The sequence below is a fragment of the Notamacropus eugenii genome, chromosome 3 (assembly GCF_028372415.1).
Source record: "Notamacropus eugenii isolate mMacEug1 chromosome 3, mMacEug1.pri_v2, whole genome shotgun sequence".
Taxonomy (NCBI): domain Eukaryota; kingdom Metazoa; phylum Chordata; class Mammalia; order Diprotodontia; family Macropodidae; genus Notamacropus; species Notamacropus eugenii.
In genome coordinates, this window is record NC_092874.1 from 149,306,718 (window position 1) to 149,331,112 (window position 24,395).

The following is a 24,395-nucleotide window of genomic DNA, read 5'->3' on the forward strand; positions in this document are numbered from 1 at the left end:
ATCTGGTCTCCCCAATTGAGGTGCTAATGAGAAGTAAAATGGCCAAAAGGAAGCTAATTTGGAAAAGAAGGAATAGATGCCACAAAATAAAATTATTTCTATACATGGGGGAGGGAGGAAGTAATTGCCTCATTGACCCTAGTGCTACAATTGATCTAGTGAACACAGTATATCTGACAATTTATTCAGACCCATCTGCAACCTAGAGAAAAGTGCCAACTTTCTATATTACAGAATCAGAATGCCAGAACTAAAAGAGACCTTGGAGATTATTTAGACCAACTCCCTCAGTTTATAAAAGCCCAAATTGGGACCAACGGAAGTAAAGTTGCCCAAGGTCAAATTACTAGTTACCGTCAGGATTCAGACTAGAACCTAATGCTCTTTCCAATAGCTGACATTTGTAGTTCCTTGAAACTTGATTCTTTCAGGCTCAAGGCCAGCCCAAGGCAAAATTGTAAAGTAGGCGATGATGGACTGGCACCAGCTGCTCTCCCTTTTTTTTCTTCCTTCCCCATTTCACTAACCACTTTCTTTTGAGGTTTTCCCCTTCCTCCTATGTTTCTCTTTTCTCTTTCTCCCTTCCCACTCTTTTCCCAGGGTAGCTAAATATTGACCCAGACTCTCCTATCCTTCAAAGAAAACATCTAAGAACTTCATCACCATAAAGAGCTAGTAGTTGAGTTTTCCCTTCCAAGGCATTTACTTTCTAAAAGACAATGCCCTGGAAAAGAATTACTTGACCCAATGAAAAGCCAGACTTCAGACACCATGGTATCTGAGATAGGAAAGAGTGGACATTTCTAGTGATGCTTAGTCCAACCCTCTTCAGACTAATTTACACAAGTGACTTCTTGTACTCTCTTTGGGGTCCTTCCTTGAGCCTGATACCTGGATTATTACAGCACTATCCCTGCAGGCTCAAACAGAGAAGGTTGATAAAGAGGAAAGGACCCTGAATTCAAGGACCTAGGTTTATATTCCACCTCTGATGCTGACTTTAGAAAAGTCATTATAGATCTCACTTGCTTCATTGTATATTCTGTAATTTTATCATTTGTGATGGACACAATGAAACTTGACTCTAGTACAGTGATGTCATTTGGGTCCTCTTCGAGAGCAAAGGACCACAACCAACCATCTGTGAGGGGAAAAAACTAGTTGATTGGGGTTATCCTGATCAATTCATCCCCCACTACATTAGAAACATACTACAGCTGGAACTAGGAAAACAGTTTGTATGAGGACCACAACAGTGTTTAAAACAAAAACAACCAAGATGAACAGACCATCATCATGTCCTTTGTGATGAACCATATTACCCATCTGCTAATAGACAGTGGGCACTTGAGAAGGGCAGAAAAAGATTTATTTTTGGACATGATCTCTGTATGAATTCATATTGATTTACTTTGCTTATTTGTTATGAGGGTTTTTTAGATTTATTTCTCCAAGTTTTTAATGGGGAGTGTTGGGAGGGTAAAAATTAGCAACATTGATGCCATAAAAAGAGGTCCATTTTAACATTTTTAAATGCACAGAACTGAAAGAATTTCAGAAGAAAGTGCAGACAAGCAAGATAGATTTCAAAAGAACTATAGGTATTGATAAAGTCTCTACTAAATGTCAGGCATGGTGCTAAGTGCTAGGAATACAAAGAGACAGAACACAGCCTCTGTCCCTTTACAATCTAATGGAATTTATTATAATTTTTTTTAAAGACAAGCAGTATGAAATGGAAGTTCCTGGTTTCATACAGAATCCTCTTTTGAGTTCTGTTTTACATATGGAAATGCTCTTTTCAGGAGCATTTAAGCTCATTGATGAATGAATGAACAAACAAATGAATGAATGAAAAATAGATAAATGGGGAAAAAAGCATCAAAAAGTAATATGTCACAGCCTACTGAACACATTTGACATTGTCTAACTCCCCTTGGGCTCCCAGCAACTTTAATTCTTCTAAGATCATAGTTATCCATGATTCACAAATATGTAACATCTTTGGAATAATATTAAGTTTTTTTAATGGACTTTGACAGAATGGATAAATTGAAACCAGTGTCAAGCTGTACATAAAAGAAACTCACAGTTCCATGTTTTTGTTTTTGTTTTTGTTCTACTAAATGCTAATTTGTTGATTGATCAATTGATAAACTAAGTGATTTGAGATGCTAAATGCTTATTTGGTACCTTCTAAGTTGTAATTATAATTATAACTTTGTAATTTATATTCATATATAATTTAAAAAAACATAATTCTATAATATGTATTATAATTTATAATTATCAATTATATAGAACATATAATTATTATATTATATATAAAATAATGTAATATAATTATCAATGATATATAATATAATAATATATAATTTATAATAATACATATATACATATAGAAATTACAGGAGTCAAATACTTAATCTGAGCAGTGGGAGGATCCCTTTAAGGCATTTTCTCTCTCTTTCCCCCTTACTCAATAAACTCCTTTGGTTCCCTATCTATTACCTCTGGATCAAATATAAATACTTTTATTTCTAGAACATTTAAAGTTTTTCATAACTTGACTCCTTTCTTTATTTTCTGCCTTTTTGGACACTATTCCCTTTACATTCTATGATCCACCCTCCTGGCCTGCTTGCTTTTCTTCACACATGATGCTCCATTTTCTATCTCCATGTCTTTGCCAATGCAGAGGGTTATCCCTAATGCCTGGAATGCTCTCCCTCTGAGTGTATGACTCTTCAAATCCCTGACTTCCATTACAACTCTACTCAGCTACCTTTGAGGAAACCTTTCCTAGCATCCACAGTTACCAGTGTCTTCCTTCCATCTAATCTATATTGATCTTGTATATACTAAGATATATAGATAGATAGACAGATAGATAGATATACACATATATATGCTTGTGTGTGTATTTATATATATATTTATGTGTGTGTCTATGTATATGTGTCTATATGTGTATGTATGTATATATATATATCCCTATTTACATCTATCTCTCTATCTATCTATCTATCTATCTGACTATCTATCTATCTATGCTGTCTCTTCCATTAGAATGTGAGCTCCTGAAGGGAATGAACTGGTTTTGCTTTTTTTTTGTATTCTGAGCACTTAACACAGTGTCAGGCACATAGTAATAAATGTTGGTTAGTTGGGTTGGTTAAGTAATTGACAGCCCAGGGCCTAATGTCTAAAATTCACTCAGCTAAATACTGCCATTTCACAAGGACAGCATGAACTGTGTCAACAAATAGATCAAGTACATTTGAAAAAACTGATATGTTGTTGCCTTGGCCTCCACAAAGACCTTATGAATTTAGCTCCTCAGTGACCTGGCAAAGCTTTTCAGACACAAGTCATTCCCAAAGCCAAGCCAATTTGGAAGCATGATGCACATCCAGAGACAGGCAAGCTGTGGAGTATGGGTTAGTTTCACAGTAATCTCACCTGAAGATTATCAAATAAACCATAAGCTCAGATTTAAGGTTACCCATTGAACAATTCCCCAGGAGAGGTAATTTTTCAATAATGACATATTAGATTTTCAACATCACCTGAATGTTCCATGGCTTTTCCAACAATATGAGAGTAGTATACTTCTTTTATCCATCTTGAATTGATGACTTTTTAATAAAATATCAGTGGTATCAACATGTGAGTGGTCCACACCAGAGATGACAAACCCTCATACAGGAACACGTAATGAGTCCAAGCCCAATCAGATTAAAATGTGATTGAGAAATGTTTAACAAAAGAATAGAAATATATAAATAATAATGTTCATGTGTGGTTTTCTAAGTCAATATATGGCCTCTAGGGATCCATTTCTATTTGAGTTTGACTGTACTGACTCTACATCTATCTTTCCTTCTATCTCTCCATCAAGAATATCTAGGGGGTGGAGCAAAGATGGCAAATTAAAAGCAGATATTTCCCTGAATTCTCCCCCCAAGACCTCAGAATACCTGTAAAATATGACTCTAAACAAATTCTAGAGCAGGAGAACCAACAAAATGATAGAGTAAAACAAATCCTCAGCCCAAGACAACCTGGAAGGTCAATAGGAAGCATCTTTCTCACTGGGCAGGGAACAGAGTGCAGTCCAGCATGGGCTATACCAGCACAGACCAGCTGAAGCAGACCTCAAGGGACTGACTCACTGGCAGTTGTAGCAGTTTCCAGACTTCTCAACCCACAAATGCCAAAAAGATCAGTGGGAAAACTCTGTGGGACCTGGATAAAAGAGGAGCACCAGGTCTGGCTGGTTCTGACTCCATTCCCAGCCTTGGGCTGGTGGGATGGTGGTGGCAGTGGCAGCAGCATCAGCAGAAGCTGCTTCCAGAGCTCTGGCCCCACAGATGGTTGAGGATCAAGCAGCTGAAATAAAATCCCTGAAGCCTGGGACAGTATACCCACCTCTATCCCCACCTCCACTGGATGCAGGGTTCTACCTTGACAAAGAGTTAGAACATGGTGTTTGACTGGAAAGATGAGTAACATCTAAAAGAACTCAGACTATAGAATCTTACTTTGGTGACAAGAAAAATCAGGATATACAACCAGAGGAGAACAGTAGAGTCAAAGCTCCTATGTCAAAAGCCTCCAAGAGGAATATGAATTGGTCACAAGCCATGGAGGAGCTCAAAACAATGTTGAAAACCAAGTAGGAGAAGTAAAGGAAAAATTGGGAAAAGAAAGAGAGTGATGCAAGAAAATTATGAAAATTGAGTCAGCAGCTTGCTAAAGGGGACCCAAAAAATACTGAAGAAAATTACACCTTAAAAAATAGACTAACCCAAATGGCAAAAGAAGTTCAAAAGGCGAATGAAGAGATGAATACCTTCAAAAGCAGAATTGGCCAAATGGAAAAAGAGGGCCAAAAGATCACTGAAGAAAATAATACCTTCAAAATTAGAATGGAGCAAATGGAAGTTAATGACTTTATGAGAAATCAAGAAATTATAAAACAGAACCAAAAGAATGAAAAAATAGAAGACAACGTGAAATATCTCATTGGAAAAACCATTGACCTGAAAAATACATCCAGGACAGATAATTTAAAAATTATTGGAATACCTGAAAGCCATGATCAAAAAAAAAAAAAGCCTAGATTTCATCTTTCAAGAAATTACCAAGGAAAACTGCCCTGATATTCTAGAACCAGAGGGTAAAATAGAAATTGAAAGAATTCACCAATCACCTCTGGAAAGAGATCCCAAAAAGAAAATTCCTAGGAATATTATAGCCAAATTCCAGAGTTCCCAGGTCAAGGAGAAAATATTGCAAGCAGTCAGAAAGAAACAATTCAAGTATTGTGGAAACACAATTATGATAACACAAGATCTAGTAGCTTCTACATTAAGGATTCAAGGGCTTGGAATATGATATTCTGGAGGTCAGAGGAGCTAAGATTAAAACTAAGAATCACCTACCCAGCAAAACTGAGTATAATCCTTTGGGGGAAAAAACAGACATTCAATGAAATAAAGGACTTTCAAGCATTCTTGCTGAAAAGACCAGAACTGAATAGAAAATTTGACTTTCAAATACAAGAATCAAGAGAAGCATGAAAAGGTAAACAAAAAAGAGAAATCATAAGAGACTTATTAAAGTTGAACTGTTTACATTCCTACATGGAAATATGATATTGTAACTCGAGAACTTTCTCAGTATTACAATAGTTGGAGAAGATAGATTAGATGGATGGATAGATAGATAGATAGACAGACAGATAAAGCAAGCACAGAGTGAGTTGCATATGAAGGGATGATATCTAAAAATAAAATTAAGGGTTGAAAGAGGAACACATTGGGAGAAGGACAAAGAGAGAGATAGAATAGGGCAAATTATCTCAAATAAGGCAAGAAAATGGGTGTATAATAGAGAGGAAGAGGAAGGAGGTGAGAAGGAATGAGTGAGCTTTATTTTCACAAGATTTGGCTTAAAGAGGGAATAATATACACATTCAATTGGGTATCTTGCCCTACAGGAAAGTAGGGGGAAGGGGATAAGAGAGGGGGATGACAGTAGGGAGGTGATAGAAAGGAAGCCAGATTGGAGGAGGGGGTAGTCAGAAGCAAACACTTTTGAAAAGGGACAGGGTCAAAGGAGAAAATAGAATTATTTGGGGGGCAGGATAGGATGGAGGGAAATAGTTAGTCTTTCACAACATAACTATTATAGAAGGGTTTTGCTTAACTACACATGTATAACCTATATTGAATTGCTTGCATTCTCTATCGGGGTGGGTAGGGAGGGAAGAAGAGAGAGAATTTGGAACTCAAAGTTTTAAAAACAAATGTTAAAAAATTGTTTTTACATGCAACTGGGAAATAAGATATATAGGCAATAGGGTATAGAAATCTATCTTGCCCTTCAAAAAAGCAAAAGGGAAGGGGGTAAGAGGGGAGAATGATAAAAGGAAGGACAGACTGGTGGGAGGGGTAATTAGAATGCGTGCTATTTTGGGGTGGGGGGAGGGAAAAGATAGGGAGAATATTTGGAACTCAAAATATTGTGGAAATGAATGCTGCAAACCAAAAATAAATAAATAAATTTAAATCTTAAAAAAAAGAATATCTAGCTAGCTAGGTATCACTTTAACTTTGAGGCACTAATAAGCTATTTGAGGATCTACTTATAACTTTCAATATCAGAAATAAGGTATTAATTCACTGAAACAAATTGGTACCAGAAATGAAATGTCTAAAACAGACAAGAGGTTAACTGAGATGGGGTGAAGGTTTCTAGCCTATCAATCTCCTCGCCTTTCTCTTCATTGTAATTCTAAGGAATCAAGAAGAAAGTTTCATGAACAGTGGACAAGGTCCTGGAGAATGTTATCATAATAGTAAGAATCCTCAAGGATCCTTGCACAAATTGACTTTTGCTTACAACTCAAAGGAGAAAGAAGAACTCCAAAACAAGAGGGAATAAAAGTGCACTAAGCAGGAATGACCAGAGACCCAGAAATTAATTTTGCAAAAAGTCTCTGAAAGTCTACTAAAAATAGGAAAGAAAGAAATAAAAATTTGTTCAGTGCTCATTATTTGCCAGGCACTGTGCTACGTGGTTTACAAATATCTCATTTATTCCTCGCAAGTGCCCTGAGAGGTAAGTGCTACAATGTCCCCATTTTACAATGGAGGAAACTGAGGGATGCCAAGATTAAGTGATATATCCAGGCTCACAGAGCTCCTTAGTGTCTGAGGCAAAAATTTTAATTTAAATCCTCCTGACTCCAGGCCCAGCACTTTATCTACTGTACCACTTAGCTGCATCCAGCTAAAATTAAATGGAGGCAGCAGAAAAAAGATGATAACACTCTGTTATAATTATAATATATTATATATAACTATAATATATATTACATATTATACATATAATAATATATAATATAATATATAGTAACAATATATAACAATATTATATCATAGCAATATGTGTAACTAAATGGTATATAACTCTGTAATTATATTATATATCAGTTTATCAAACAAATAAAAGCCAATTTGCAATGATGTCAGGTTTCTAAGCTTAAAGTCCAGTCCATATTAGGATCTTGACTCTGAGAAGTAGAATAGGAAATCTGTGAAAATTTTGAGGAACAGGGCAGTTGCTCTTTAGTCATTTCAGTTCTATTTGACTTCATGACCCTATTTAGAGTTTTCTTGGCAAAGATATCAGAGCAATTTGCTGTTTCCTTCTCCAGCTCATCTTACAGATGAGGAAATTGAGGCAAACAGGGTTAAGTGCTTTACCCAGGATCACAAACTATTAAGTATTTGAGGATGGATTTGAACTCAGGAAGATGAATCTTCCTGATTCCAAGCTCAGTACTCTATCCACTAGGCCACCCTATTATTGCCATTGCTCGTCCTTCATTTTTGAAGAGGATCACGACATCAGGAAGATGACATAATGACTTGCAAGTGAATTGGATTTGAGGGAGGGAGGGCCATGCAAGGTCACCAGTCTAACTTTCTTCTCTGGCACCATCTGAGTTCAGTAGCAAGATCAGGATGACTGGACTAGCCCACCTAGCTGCCCCAACAAGGCTGTTAGAGCAATTCACTTCCCTAGGCCCCTTTTGATCTGTTGCTCCTGGCCTCCATAACTGTTTCTGAACAAACGCTACATGTTGTGATGATCAACTAGTACAAATATAGAATGAGAGAAATCATATGAATCACAGGTAACAAGAACTTCCCTGGAAGAAAAGACCCATACATATTAAAACATTTATAATAGACTGCTTTGTTGTAGTGAAGGACTGAAAACAAGGTGATAGTGCTCATCAGTTGAGGAGTGGTCAGATAAATTATGGAATATATGTCCATTGACATAGAGACTGTACATGAAGCCTTTCCAGCTCAACTTCAGGCTAGTACTTTGTAGAGTTTGAGTTATAGTGGCATAGCACTTGGAACCCAGGATTATGCCCATACCACAATGAAGCATCAGAGTGGGATTTTTCAGGAAAAGTCCCATAGAATGCCCAATTGGTACATGTTGGTTAATTGTTTAAACTGTTGGTGCTTTTAAGTAAAGGCTACATGGAGGTACAAGACCCTGGAACCACAAACAGGGCGTGTATTACCAATAGTCAATTTTTAATAAGTTTAACTCTCAATTTTCCCCCAAATAGACTCTTATTATACCTAAAACTTTTGAAAGAAGCCTCATGATATAGTAAAGAGTGCTAGATTTTGAGTTAAAAGTTATGGCAAGAATCTACTCTGTAGCTAACTGTGTGTGGTTTTGGAAGAAGATACGCTTTAAGGTTCTAATATCCAAGTGAACATTTTGTTTTCGCTCATTTCTCCTGCCATAAGCTCACAGGAATAGAGATCTAGAACTGAGAGAACCTTGAAGGACTTTTAGTAAAAGCTCCTTATTGTCCAGATTAGAAAACTAAATCCCAGAAATGTTTAATGATTTGCCCAAAGTCACAAATAATTCAGGTCCTCTGACTTCAAGTTCAGCATTTCTTCCACTGTCCCCTATTGCCTTTAAAATGTCAATAGTGTATTTCAGACAAACTCAAAGATGGAATAGGGAAGTCTTAGGGAAGGCAATATAAATTTTGCCAATCAGTGAGATACGTCTCTATCCTTTGGAAAAGATTAGACCACATTTTCAAAGAAGGATGAGTCAATTCTAATTTTATCCAAGCTGAGAGGTAGATGCCCTCTTTTAAATACTGTCTTCTTTCTTTGGGCAGGTGTGGGATTGAGTTTTCTATCCTTCAAGAATCGTTTCATTAAATCCATGGAAATAAACTCTTGTAAAGTAACCTAAATTAGTACCTTTGACTCAGGAGCTTGTAATTTCATCCATCCCCTCTTTTTCTTAGGCAATGCCAGGAATTGCACAATTCTGACAAATTAATTTCACTTGAACAGAGAAAGAGCAACTGAACACTCTAAGCCTTGGATTGAATAACTACAGCAAGGGACCCATCCCAGACCCAAAACCAGTTTCAACTATTTAAGCACACGGGCAAAGAAAGGTAAAGCAAGAATATGTTTTGTCTAATTGATAAGATCATTCCCACCTAGATACAGCACACAGACAGATTATCTTATGCATGATTACATGAAATAAATGTGAAAGGTGAAATTCTTGCTGAAACACAGTCCTTTGCTTTTATTTTGCATTCACCAAAGAGGTTTATTGATTGATTTTTTATCCAATTGCTTATTTATTTATTCATTTCTTTGTTTTGTTCTTGAAAGCCAACTCTAGCAAAGTTTACCAAGAAGAAAAAGTTCTGAGAATGAGCCCAGTAATTTACTATTTATTGTGTAAGATGTCCAGTCTAAAACTAGAGTGGCTCAGAACCACACTAGTCAAGGGGTTAATTTTTTTTTTTACCATAGCCACGCCCAAGGACCACATCCTAAGTTATAGAGGGTTTGCAAATGGGATTGATAGAGAGAATACCACATCTACCCACACCAACAGAATTACAAATACTTGAAATACTGAAGTATTAAAAGCCGGCAGATTTATATCTTTCCTGGCTAAGTATTATCCCAATTGATGGATTAGACTGTTTTCTTCCTCCAGGAAATTTAAGGCCATGGAGTTATGCAAGCTGCTTATGTGGGTGAAAAGTCCCATAAATACAATTTCTCTCAGGATGGGGCATTGTGAAATACTTCTGAGTTGTAATATTTCTCCCAGCCTAGTCATGGGCTCATTGTGGGGTATCCCATGGAATATGCTAGTTTTCAAAAGATCTTGAATTGAGAGAGACCTTAGAAACATCTAATCCAACCCTTTCATTTTGTAGCTAAAGAAACAGAGGACGAGTGAGAATAGTAGTCGTATATCTAGAACTTGCAGGCGTCTGAGAGACCAGGCAATTACAAACTCCTCTTTTTATAGTTGAGAAAACTCAATCCAGGAAAACTTAAGTGATTTGCTTAAAGTGAAGTGATTTATCCAAGGTCATACAGGTGGTAAAGTAGAAAATTCAGGATTTGAACTCAGGTCTTCTAACCCCAAATCCAGTGTTCCTTGCCCTATATTTCTCTGTTTCCTGGCTTTTTTTTTTTTTTTTACTATTCATGACTAAGGCTTTTGGAAATAGGGGTGAGTTGGGTGGGAATTGGCCAGAAGATCCTTATGTGAGGAATAGCCAATAACACCCAATTGGCTGTTGAGAATCTGGGGACAATTCTCAGGATTTTGAGGTCCTAATCAGAAGAGGCAGAGACAGAATTCACATCCCAGTTCCAGAGAGTAAGTTGGTATGAGTGGATTAATAGAATTCAAGGAGTTATCAAAGAGATATAATGTAGAAACAGGAAGTAGTTCAAGAAACCAAACGAAGAAGAGAGGTCCAAATTTAATAAACCATATGAGACAATTTGTATACCTAGTGCTTTGTAAGCATGTATGCTTTTATGCTGGATATGTGAGGCTATTCTCACCAGTCAGCCTGCCTTGAATGAGACTCTATTTCCTTCATCCTCCTATATTCAGCAATATCCCTCTGGGAAAAAAATAGCTATTTCTAAGTAGTGATGATACTAAGAAAGTATTGTACATGATGGAGATGGAGATGGAAAATAATCCTTCTCAAACAATCATGATACCTAAAGTTCACATTGTCTCTGGGGTAATCAATAGGAGTATTAGCTTTGATGTCAAAGGACTTAAGTTAGAATCTCATCTATGCCACTTACTTTTGTGTGACCTTGAGCAAACTACTTAACTGACTCTTGGCAAGTCACTTTATCTCTCTAAGCCTCAGTTTCCTCATCTGTGACAAAAAGGGGGAGGGCGTTGGACCAAATCACCTATAAGGTCCTTTACAGCTCTAAATCTCTGATCCTATGAATCCAGTTTTGTATAAGTACAACTGGCATAGTCCGGTCCAAGTAACCCATTTGTTTCTCTGGGCATGACCTGGAATACTATTGATCCTAGAAGAATCATTGGAACATTTCCAGAGCACCATAGATGGGGAATAATCCAGAGTCACCATAGATCAAAACAGAAACCAACCACCAAGTCTCCTCAACCAGGAATAGTTCCATGTTCCTGAACCTGGATCAGAATTGGTTTCTCTATTCTTCTTGATTTATTCTATGTGAGTTCAAACTACTCTCCAACCACTAAGACACTAAGAAAACTGCCATGCGCAATACAAACATTCTGACCCTAGATAAAGATGCCAAAGTTCTCATTACATAAAGAACCTGTTGGACCTGCTTATGTCAGAAGGAAATTTTAATAATTGCTGTGTCATTCCCTGGTTTAAGTAGCTGGTGATAAGGCACATTTTAAGAGAGAGAAATCAGGTTCTCAAAAAAATTGCAAAATATTGCAACTATATAAAATGTTGTTGCAAATAACAATTAATAAGACAAAAGAAAATAAAAAAACTATGAAGCTTCACCTCACACCCACCAAACTAGCAAGTATGATTAGGAATAAAAATAGTCAATAGTGTAAACATTCAATGATGAAGTCTATATAGGGAGTGAAACACACTGATCTCTTGGTGAAGCTAAAAATTGGACAAACCATCGAGAAAGCAATTTAGAATGATGTTCTTTTTTAAAAATAACTAGAATTCCTATATCCCTTCACCAGGGATCCCACTGTTGGGCATACTTCCTCAAGGAGGCCAGTCAATTAATTAACATTTATTAAATGCTTTATTAGTTGTTATTTTATTATTTATTATTTTTAAATTATGTTTATTATTATTCCAGGCACTGTGCTAAGCACTGAGAGTAGAAAGAAAGATAAAAGACAGCTTCTGCTCCTGAGAAGTTCACAAGAGAGAAAGGTCTCAAGCACTTTCCATGGTAGCAATGAACTGGAAACAAAGTAGATCCCCATCGAATGGGGGAATGACTAAATAAATTACAGTGCATCCATATAAAGAAATATCACTAGCAAAATCAAGATGGCAGGGAAAAGACAGCAACTTGCCTGAGCTTTCCCAAAACCCCTCTGAACACCTTTAAATAATGCCATAAAACAATTGCTGGAACAACAAAACTCACAAAAGGACAGTGTGAAATAATTTTCCAGTCAAATACAGCTTAGGTCAGCAGGGAAGGTCTGTCACCCCTGGTTGAGAGTGGAGCACTTTCTAGGGCAGCCTGAACCAGCATAGGCATAGTTGCAGCAAACCAGGAGCAGGTCTTGGGAGTGAATGAATCAGCAGTGTCAGTGGCATTGGCTGCTTCTGGAACTCTCGGCCTGCATAGGGTAAAGGGATCAAACAATGGATCAGAAGGAGATTACAAGGGCTTCTCTGCTAGCACTGAGGCAGGACTCTGTTGCTTTGCCTATACTCAGATCAAGGGCACAGTCTTGAGAGTCAGTCTGAGGGCACTAGCACACCAGAGCTTGCAGTCCAGGAACCCTCATCATAGTTCCAGGGCAGAAAAGAGTGCTTGTGGTAGCTCACAAGACCAGAGCACAGGCCAGGAGAATAGTAAACACACCTCTCTTTAGATCATACCACCTTGAAGAACTAAAAACTTACAGGGCCCTAGAAGTGTCTCTGAAAACGACTACACAAAACCCCTGAAGTTTGGGATAGTGTGCCCTTTATCCTAGAAATAGAGAGCTACTTTAACAAAGAGTTAAAAGTCAAGAAATGGGCTGGAAAAAATGAATAAAAAGAAAAAGAAAAAATCTGACAATAGAAAGTTAACATGGTAACAATGAAGATCAAAATACACACTCAAAAGATAACAAAGTCAGGAGTTCTACATACAAATTCTCCAAGAAAAATATGAATTGGTCTCAGGCCATGGAAGAGTTCAAAAAGAATTTTGAAAATCAAGGAAGAGAGGTAAAGGGAAAATTGGAAAGAAAAATGAGAGTGATACAAAAAAATCATGAGAAAAGAGTCAACAGCTTGGTGAAGAAGACACAAAAAAATACTAAAGAAAATAACACCTTAAAAAAACAGATAAGTCCAAATGGTAAAAGAGGGGCAAAAAGTCAATGAGGAGAAGAATGTCTTAAAGAGCAGAACTTGCCAGATGAAAAAAGAAGCACAAAAATTCAGTTAAGAAAAAACTCCTTAAAAACTAGAACTGGTCAAATGGAAAAAATGTACAAAAGCTCATTGAAGAAAATAATTTCTTAAAAATTAGAATGGAGTAAATGAATGCTAATGATAATGAGAAATCAAGAAACAATAAAACAAAACCAAAAGGATGATAAAATAGAAAATAGTGTGAAATATCTTATTGGAAAAAACAACTGAAGGAGGGGAAGGGAATAACAGAAGTTGGGTAAGTGATAGAAGGGAGAACAGATTAGGGGAGAAGGCATATACCAGAAAGGTAATTTAAAAATTACTGGACTACATGAAAGCCATGATCAAAAAAAGAGCCTGGACAGCATCTTTCAAGAAATTATCAAGGAAATCTGCCCTGATACTGTAGAACCAGAAAGAAAATAGAAATCGAAAGAATTCACCAATCACCTCCTGAGAGTCCAAAATGAACACTCCCAGGAATATTATAGCAAAATTCAAGAGCTCCCAGGTCAAAGAGAGAAAATTGCAAGCAGCCAGAAAGAAAGAATTCAAGTATCATGGAACCACAGACAGGATAACGCAAGATTTAGCAGAATCTACATTAAAGGATCAGAGGGCTTGGAATATGATATTTCAGAGGGCAAAGGAGCTAAGATTACAACCAAGAACTACCTACTCAGCAAAACTGATTATAATCCTTCAGGGGGGAAAGGGACATTCAATGAAAAAAGGACTTTCAAGCATTCTTGATGAAAAGAGCTGAATATAAATTTTGACTTTCAAATACAAAATTCAGGAGAACATAAAACAGTAAATAGGAAAGAGAAATCCTGAGGGACTTAAATCAGTTTAAACTATTTACATTCCTACCAGGAAAGATGATATTTATTATAATAAATTTCTCATTATTAGGGCAGTTAGAAGGATTATCTATAGATTCTATAGCTCCCTATAGAAAGGATGATATTTTTAAAAAATAAATTTAAGGAGCAAGGGAGGAATATACTGGGAGAAAGAGAAGGGGAGAGCTAGAATGTAGTAAGTTATCTCTCAGTAAAAAAAGGCAAGAAAAAGCTTTTACAGTAGAGGGTAAGAGCAGGGAGGTGAGGGGGAGTAAGTGAACCTTACTCTCATCAGAATTGGCTCAAAGAGGGAGTAATATACACACTCAATAGGATATAGAAATTTATCTTACTCAACAGGAAAGTAGGAGGGGAAGGGGATAACAGAAGTGGGGGGGGTGATAGAAGGGAGGACAGATTAGCGGAGAAGGCAGTCAGCAGCAAAACACTTTTGAGGAGGGAGAGGGTGAAAGGAGCGAGTATATAGAATAAATAGGGGGTGCGGAAGTAGAATGGAGGGAAACACAGTCAAGCAACAGTAACTGTGAGAAGAAATTTGAAGCAAGTTTCTCTGACAGAGGCCTCATTTCTCAAACATATGGAGAATTGAGTCAGATTTTTTAAAATAAGGACCATTCCCCAATTGATAATTGATCAAAAGATATGAACAGTTTTCAGATGAAATAATCAAAGCTATTTATAGCCATATGGGAAAAAAATGCTCTAACTATTGTTTGGAGAAATGCGAATTAAAACAATTTGGAGGTCCCACTTCATACTATTATATTGACTAATAGGACAGAAAAGGAAAATAACAAATGCTGAAGGGAATGTGGGAAAAATGAGACATTAATGCACCATAGGTAGAGTTGTGAATAGATTCAACCATTCTATAAAGCAATTTGGAACTATGCCCAAAGGACTATAAAACCATGTACATCCTTTGACTTAGTGTAGTCACAAGCATGCTAGCACACCCAGGATGGCCTGCTAGCGCAGGTTCTTTGATCTGCCTTTCTAAAGGAAAGAAACTTCAAGGAACTTAGTATTCTTACTCTTACTTTAATTAAACAATGCAGACAGATAAGTAGAAAGAAGTGAGTACCAAGAAAGAATCCAAAAGACAGGGCTCCAACTGTCTAAATGGAGTAATAGATACATAATCACCAAACCAGGGAGCACTAACATCTGAGTTCTCAAAGTCACAGGACTCCTTAACAATGGCTACCCATAGTCTAGTCTGGCCAAATCACAAAGAAATATTCTTCCCATGAGTGAGCCCCAAACAAAATATCAGCCTCCCAGAATATATAGTTTTCAACTAATAGGCTCAAAGCCAGAACACCACAACTCATTTCACTCAGTACTTAGTTTAGTACCAAAAGGTGTGAAAACCTTCCTCAAGGAACCCTCCCCATACGCAAGCTTTTCCTTAGACAAGTTCCTCCCCCAATGGGCTCTGCGTGACTCAGGATGGAATGTATCACAGCTGTGAACTGGGCCAGAGTCAAAGCAGCAAGACATCCATGATTGGAATGGCTGTGTACTTTTGGACCTGGGAACATGGTCCACGTTTCAAGAGAAAAAGGAACACATGTGGTCACAGAGGCTTATTAATGGACAGGGAAGATCTTATATTCCATTAATCCCACATTTAGTAACACCATTACTAAGTCTGTATTTCAAAAGAGACAAAAAAGAAAAAAAAAACAAAAAGATGGCAAAGAATTGGAAATTGAGGGGATGCCCATCGATTGGGGAATGGTTAAACAAATTGTGGCTTGTGATGATGGAATACTATTGTGCCATAAATCATAAGCAGAATGCTCTCAGAAAAACCTGGAAAGACTTACATGAACTGATGCAAAGTGAAATGTACTGTGTACAAAGTATCTGCAATATTGTAAGATGATCGGCTGTGAACGACTGAGCTATTCTCAGCAATACGATGATCCAAGACAATTCTGAAGAATTTATGACAAAAAATACTATCCATTCTCACAGAAAGAACTAATGGCATTTGAATACAGATTGAAATATAGTTTTTTTTCAATGTTTCAAATAAAGTAACTAAAATACCCTTTAAAAACACAGACATAAAATAAAATTGAAGGAATGAAAAAATGTGTTATGCATCAAGTGAATCCAAAAAAAATGTTTTGCAACCATGCTATCCAAGAAAGCGAAAACAAACATTCAAAACCTATGAAAAGTATCATTGACAACAAACCAGTATCAAGTAATAAATGTATGTGCTCTAAATACCTAAGCATCCAAACTCATAAAGGAAACATTAACTGAGCTACAAGAAGGCATAGACAGTAACTGAGTGGTGACAAGAGACCTCAATATCCCACTATTGGTCTAGATAAGTCTAACAGAAAGATAAACAAATGGAAAAATATGAAACTTAAATTGTTGGAGAAACTAGAGATTAAAAATAAATCCTTATGGCATCTTCTAAATGGGATTGAAAGGAACATATATATTTTGTAGCACCACAAAAAAAAACTTATACAAAAATTAACTATGTATTACACAGAGATATTACAAATATAAAAAAACAGAAATAGTAAATATATTTTTAACAGATCATAATAGAGCAATAGAAATAGTCATTGTTTCAAGGACCACGAAAGAAACAGACCCAAATGGAAACTTAACAATAAAATCTTAAATAATGAGTGGGTCAAAGAACAAATCAGAGAAATAATTAGTAACTATGTGAAAGGAAATGATAATGATGAAACAACATATCAAAATTTCTAGGATGCAGATAAAGTAGGAAAATATTATATTCCTTACAGACATACACCAACAAAATAGAAGAAGAAAGAATTAATGAACTGAGAACGTACTTAAAAATTAGAAAGGCAACAAATAGACAAAACTAAAATAAACACAAAAGAGACGTTAAAAATTAGAAGAGAAATAGATACTTTTAACTATTTCAAAAAGACAACATGGAAATCAAAAAATCTAAAAGCTAGTTCTTTGAAAGGACTAATAAAATTGGTAAACCTGTAACTAATCTGATTAAAAGAGTGCAGAAAATAAAATCAACAAAATAGCAAATGAGTAAGGTTAAATCAACAGTACCAGAAGAAATGAAAAGAATAATCAGAACACATTATGCATTACTTATATAAATATATTAGTTATATGCTAATAGAACAGATAGCATGATACCTTCAAAAGTATAAAATACCCAAATTATCAGAGGGCTAGATAGATCACTTAAATAACCCAGTCTCAGAAAAGCAAATATATCTAGCTGTAAAAGAACTATCAACGTAAAAAATTCCTGGTTCAGGAATATTCAATTAAATTTTTAAAGAATATTTAGTACCCATACTTCAAAAATTGTTCTCAAAAATTAAGAAAGAATACTACAAGAATTATTTTATGAAACAAATAAAATTCTAATATCTAAACCAAGGAAAGAAAAACATAGAAAGAAAATTATAGGCCAATATCACTAATGAATATTGACACAAAAATTTTAGACAAAATCCCATCAAATAGACTACAGTACTTTATCTTGAAAATCATTCATTATAACCATAAAGGACTTATATCACGGATTCAAGAAAGGTTCAATTTTAGGAAAACAATCTACATGATTAACCGTATTAAAAATCAAAACATCCCAAATAGATGCAGAAAAAGACTTTGACAAAGCATAGCACTCTTTTATGCTTAAAAACAAACAAACAAACTTTGCAAAGTATAGGCATACAGGGACCATTTTTAATATCACAAAACATATATCTAAAACAAGTATCATATGCAATAGGAATATATTAGGTCTTTTTCCAATAAATATAAGAGTGAAGCAAGGATGTCCAATTTCCCCACTGTTATTTAATATGATTCTGGAAATACTAACAAAAACAGCAAAACAAAAGAAAGAAATTAAAGATGTAAACATAGCTAAAGAGAAGATAAATTTGCTGATGATATGATGGTATACTTGGAAAATCTAGGAAATCAGAAAAAATACTGATTGATATAATAGCTTCAATAAAGTTTCCAGCTACAAAATAAATTCTCAGAAAATGACAACATTTATAAATAATAACAAGAAAACCCAAGAAGCAATAATAGAAATGTAAATCCCCTTCCAAATAACTACAAAAATGCATAAAATTATGTGAGGATCAACCTACCAATGGATACAAAAGATTTGTATGGATTCAATTACAAAGTACTCCTTAAAGAAATAAAGAATAAGAAACAGCTAGAAGAAAAGAACCTATAAGTTTAAAAAATTTCAATAACAATTCTTTTTTGTAGTGTCAAAGAACTGAAAAATGCCCATTAATAAGAAAAAGGATAAACAAATATTGGTATATGAATATAATAGAATATTATTATGCTCTAAGAAATTACGAAAAGCATGATGTAGAAAATCTTAGAAGACTTGCATGAACTGAGGAGGATATGTAAAGTAAGCAGAATCAGGAAAACCATGAGTATTGATAACAACATTATCTACACAAATAACTTTAAAAACAAGATATCTGATCAAGAATGACTAACCACAATTCTGCAGAATCAATGAAACTCACCTCTGATGGACTCAATATACATAACAAGATACATTATTTTGACATGATCCATGTGGGAATTTGTTTGCTTGAATATGCAAATTTGTTATAAGTATTTTGTATATTTCTTTTTCTCTTAAAAGGTCAGGGGAGAGGTCAGAGAGAGAAAAGAGAGAGAGAGAGAGGACAGAGACAGAGACAGAGACAGAGAGAGAGAGAGAGAGAGAGAGAGAGAGAGAAAGTAAATAAATGTTGACGAGGGGACAAAATGTTTGATAATATGTTAGGCTCATCATATTATGAATATTCCATTCATGAGTGTGATTTCACCAAGTTTCAATAATACCCACGAGGTCACATTTTCCTCCTGGCGTTAGAATTGGCATTCATTGTGTTTTTTGCTCCTTGCATGCCCTCAGTTGTCTATGACTTCATTCACACTCTAGAATTCAGTTCTTGGTCTTCATGGAGCCTTTTCCCCTCCATCTAGATATTGTTTTGTTCTGTAGAGAGACTGCTACATGCTTAGAAACATGCTCTTCTCCCAGCAAACATGAATGTAACAGAAGAGTATTGTACTATAAGAAATGACCGGTGTGATGAATATGGTGAAGTATGGATATGCATACATGAACTGATAGAAAAGGAAGAAAGCAAAGCCAGGGAAGCAATAGACGCAATGACTGCAGAAATGTGTATGGAAAGAAAAGCAACCACAGAACAACTGGAACCGAACAGTGCAAGGCTGAAGAAGGGACTTGGTCATGAAGAAGAGATGTAAGAAGATGCATTTCTGTTGGCTCATTTGTAAGGGCCACAGTGAACAGGAATGGTACTTCAAGTAACATCAGGTGGTGTTGGGATTGGAAGCTCAATTCCGTGTGGACAGTCTCGGGCGGGTAAAGGTGGGAGCTTCTAAATCTTAGAGCTCTCACGAGACCCTCCCAGGAAACGGCAGGGAATAGAGGTGAACCGAGCTATCTCAAGTAATTCCGCCTCTTCCCATGAGAAACGTGATGGGAGAGAGATCTTCCCGCCCTCGAGATGGTCCCGGATCTGGGCACACTATTGTTATCTAACAGCACGGTATTGAGATGCAAACTGTGTGGCTGAAGGTTAAGTAGGATTGAGGAAGCCTGAAAGCTCTCTTAGCACGTGAGGAGCCAAGAGGACAGTAGGCTCCGCTTTTCTTCCTTCCTCTCTCCCCTCCCCCTCTCTCCCCGCTTGTATTTCTACTTCCAATCCCTTAAGATCTTAACCTCCTTAGGAAATCTCCCCCTCTTCCTCCTAAGGAAGACCCCCTGCACTTGTAACCTAGACCCTGAAATAAAGCTCAACCCTTGTTCGACTCTGGAACGTCCTTTCTCTCATATGAGCATCCGGTTTTGGCCAACCGAAGACCTCGGAGGTGAGGTAAGAAGACTCGGGTAGCCCACACAGGCCTCTAGGCCTGGCAAGGTGGTTTGTGCTTTGTTACTTGATTTTACTCATTTTTTTCTCTTCTTTCTTGATTCTTTCAAAAAAGTTTTATTATGAGAGAAAAGTACACAGGAGGAAGTCTAAGTGATATTAAAACAAAAATCTGCTTTTAATTAGAACCAGGCCATTCAGATACAGAATGTTAGGGCTTCTTCACTGCTCTCCCCAGATATTAGAATCTCTCTATGGGGGAGGATAATAGGAATAGTGAGCACTAAACTTTAACAGATGTATATAGAATCTTGAAGGAGTGGGGAACCTACAGCTTCAAGGTCACATATGACCTTCTAGGTCCTCAGGTGCAGCCTTTTGACTGACTCCAAATTTTACGGAATAAATCCTTTTATTAAGGAAATTTGTTGTATTCAGTCAAAGGATCACACTTGAGGACCTAGAGGGCCACATGTGGTCTCAAGGCCACAGGTTCTCCCCCCCAGTAGGGTAACTGACTTCACACATTCAATGATCTGGGGATCTGTACCAAGAGACAATCACAAGACTATTGAAAACCCCTACATAAACATATCCAGAATTCAACAAACTTTTGAACATATCGACTAATGCATATTCTATCAGTTTCCACACAGTTACATCACGCTCTGATCTCCTTCCCTGCCTCATGATCATACCACATCACAGAATGATATTCTGACTACAACACAAACTCTGCCTACATTCTATCCTCCACACCCTTAAGGACTGGTTCTCTACCTTCTCTTGCTCCTATGATGTAATTCAATTGGACCAGGTGTCATTAAGGATAGCTTATAGATCAGGAAAATGCCCTATTAGGTCCTATAGAGCCTCTAATAAAATATTATAAACACTTATGATTCAGAAACACAGCCATACTCTCTTCAATCAATCATTTTAAAGTTATTTATTTGTTTGTTTCAGTCAGTTAAGGTCCTCCTTCTCATCCCCTCACCCTAACCTCCTCCCTTCCTGTAATTGAAAACATGGAAAAAAAAAAAAACTCATTACAAACATGTATAGTCAATCTAACAAATTTCCACATGGACTATGTCCAAAAAAAAAATTGTCTCATTCTGCATTTTGATTCTTTTACCTTTCTATGAGGGGGTGAGTAGCTTTCATCGTTCATCCTCTAGAATCCCACTTGGTCATTAATCTGATAAAAGTACAGTACAATAGTACTCCATTATATTTATACACCTTAACTTGTTTGTTCACTCCTCAATTTCTGGATATCCCCTCAGATATAACTCCTTGTTACCTCAAAAAAAAAAAAGCTATAAATATTTCTGTATATCCTTAGAGTTTGTTTTATTTAGGACTAATCCTTCCCTTAATCTATCTTGTCTTTAATTTCACCTCCCCTTTTCCTCCCAGTGCCCTGTTGAATGAAATAGATTTTTGTACCCAACTCTGTGTGTGTGTGCATGTGCATGTGCATGTGTGCGTGCATTCTGCCTTCTTTTGATCAGTTCAAAAGTGAGGTTCAAGTGTCAGCTGCTGACCCCACCTGCTCCTCCTTGTTTGCACAGAGGTCTACTTGTGCCCCACCCCCAGTCCATTCCTCCTCCTTTCTCTTTCCATTCTTTTGTTAAGATCTTCAAGACAACAGAACCACTCCCAGACCTTGTCTAATTGTCCTCCCTCTGACCTCTGGTGATGAAAGAGATGGGGTGGCACATGCATTATCTCCCTATATTTGAATAGAAGCAATACATTTTTGTTTAGTCCATTATCGTTGTTCATTCATGTTTACCTTTTGATGCCTGTCTTTACTCTTGTGTTAGAACTTCAAAATTTCTCTGCTGGAACTAGGAAATCATTGCAACACCAATATTGCAAAGGTGATCAGCTGCAAAAGACTTAACTACTCTGATTAGTACAATGACCCAAGACAAATCCAAAGGGCTTGTGATGAAAGTGCTATTCACCTTCAAAGAGAAAACTAATGAACTCTGAATGCAAATTGAAGTATATTTTTTTTACTTTATTTTTCTTGCCTTTTTTTGTTGCAGCATGGCTAATCTGGAAATATGCTTTACATGAATTCACATTTATAATTGATATCATTTTTCTTGCCTTCTCCCTCATCACCTGGATGGAGGGAGAGAATTTGGAACTTGAAATTCAAAAAAAGAAATGTAAAAATAAATAAATAATACTCAAAAAATAGCTTCTCTGCAGCTCTGGTCTTTTTATCGGAAATGCTTGAAAGTTTTTTCTCCCCACAAGCCCATTTCCCCTCCTATCCTATTATATACAGTTCTCCTGGGTAAGTCACTCCTGGGTATCAGTCTATAGTCTTTGTCTTCTAGAACACTGGGTTCCAAATTCTCTACCTTTTTAGTAGTGGCCACTAAATCATGTGCAATCCTGACTGTAGATCTTTATTACTTGAATTCATTCTTTCTGGTTGCTTGCAATATTTTTTTTTTCTTTGACCTGGAAGTTCTGGATTCTGGCTATGACATTCCTTGGAGTTTTCATTTTGGGGATTCTCTCAGAAGATGACCAATGGATTCTTTCTATTTTGAATTTACCCCCTAGTTCTAAGAGGTCTGAGCAGTTTTCTTTTAAGACTTCATGAAATATGATGTCTAAGCTTTTTTTGGTCTTGGTGTCCAGATATTAATTTTTTCTCTTCAATTTTCATGACAGATTTCTTTTTTTTTGCCACGAGACACTTTATGTTTTCTTGCATTTTTTTTTCAGTTTTTTAGTTTTAGTATTTCTTGTTGCCTCATGAAGTCATTGGCTTCTGTTTGGTTCATTCTAATTTTCAAAAAGTTTGGGCAAGATTTTGTACCTTTTATGTCAAACTGTTAATTCCCTTTTCAACCCTTTCTTCCATAACTCTCATTTCTTGTCCATTTTTTCCTCAAGAGCTCTCATTCCATTTATAAAAGACAAACATTAAATTCTTGTTTTTAACTCTTGCTTCCATTTCTACAGGAATTCTAGTTGAGTTTGTGCTCAAGCTGTGTTTTTTCTCTAAGACATTGTCTATAGATACTTTAGAATCACTCTTTCTTTGTTTCTGTCTTGAGCATCCCTGCTACCATTATAGCTTATTATGGTGTGGTTCTTTTTGTTTTTTTCTTGCCCATTCTTCCAGCCTACTTTCTGACTTCAGACTTGCTGTTACAGCTGGATTTTGCCATACTTCTATAGAGAAGGTCTAGGCTGATGTTGCTGCTGCTTTGTTAAAGAGACTGAATGTTGTGATAGTCTAGGATCACTGGGACAGGCTTGAGACCTGCAAGCCTTCATGCTTCCTAAATGAGTCTGATCCACAGCAAAGTCTGGTGACTGCTTTCTTGGTCTGAGCTCTGGAAGGTCTTGACCTGAGTTTAGGACTGTACGAGAGTATACTGTTACCGGACTCAGCCTCTGTTGGTTAGCTCTCCTGGTTCAAAAATGGCAAAATTGCAGGCTTTCCTTTGGTTTGGGATTCCAGTCTTTGTTACTGCTCAAAAGATTGGGACAAATGCTGGAAGTAAGACTCTGCTATGGCATTGGAGCATGAGCCAATGACTTCTGAACCTCTTCCTTTTTTGGTATTCCACCCAAGGCTTCTCTACCTGGGAAAAAATTCCACTCTGCAACTATGACCCCGAACTGGGTAATGGATGACAAAACTGTCATTTGGCACCTGTTCCCCTTGCAAGGCCTCCTGATAGGCCTGGAGGCGCCCCAATATGAGTTCTTTGTGTTGACTGTCATGTTGTGCAGGCTCTCCCTAAGTACTGGAGTGCTACATGCCAAATGCTTCAGTCCTCAGTGAATGTAAACCTCTTTATTTGTCTCCTTATGCCATCCTGGAGCAAAGGAAAAAAATGTAACTTTTTCAGGATTTCTCCAATAGGATTCAGACTGCAGTTGTGGATGGGAGCTCAGCTTCATGATTTCCTTTTACCCTGACATCTTGGCTCTGCTTGCAGAGGTCTTAAGTTCGAATGCCCTCGGCCTATCATTGTTAATTCTATCTCTGCATTGTTCTCTGCATATATA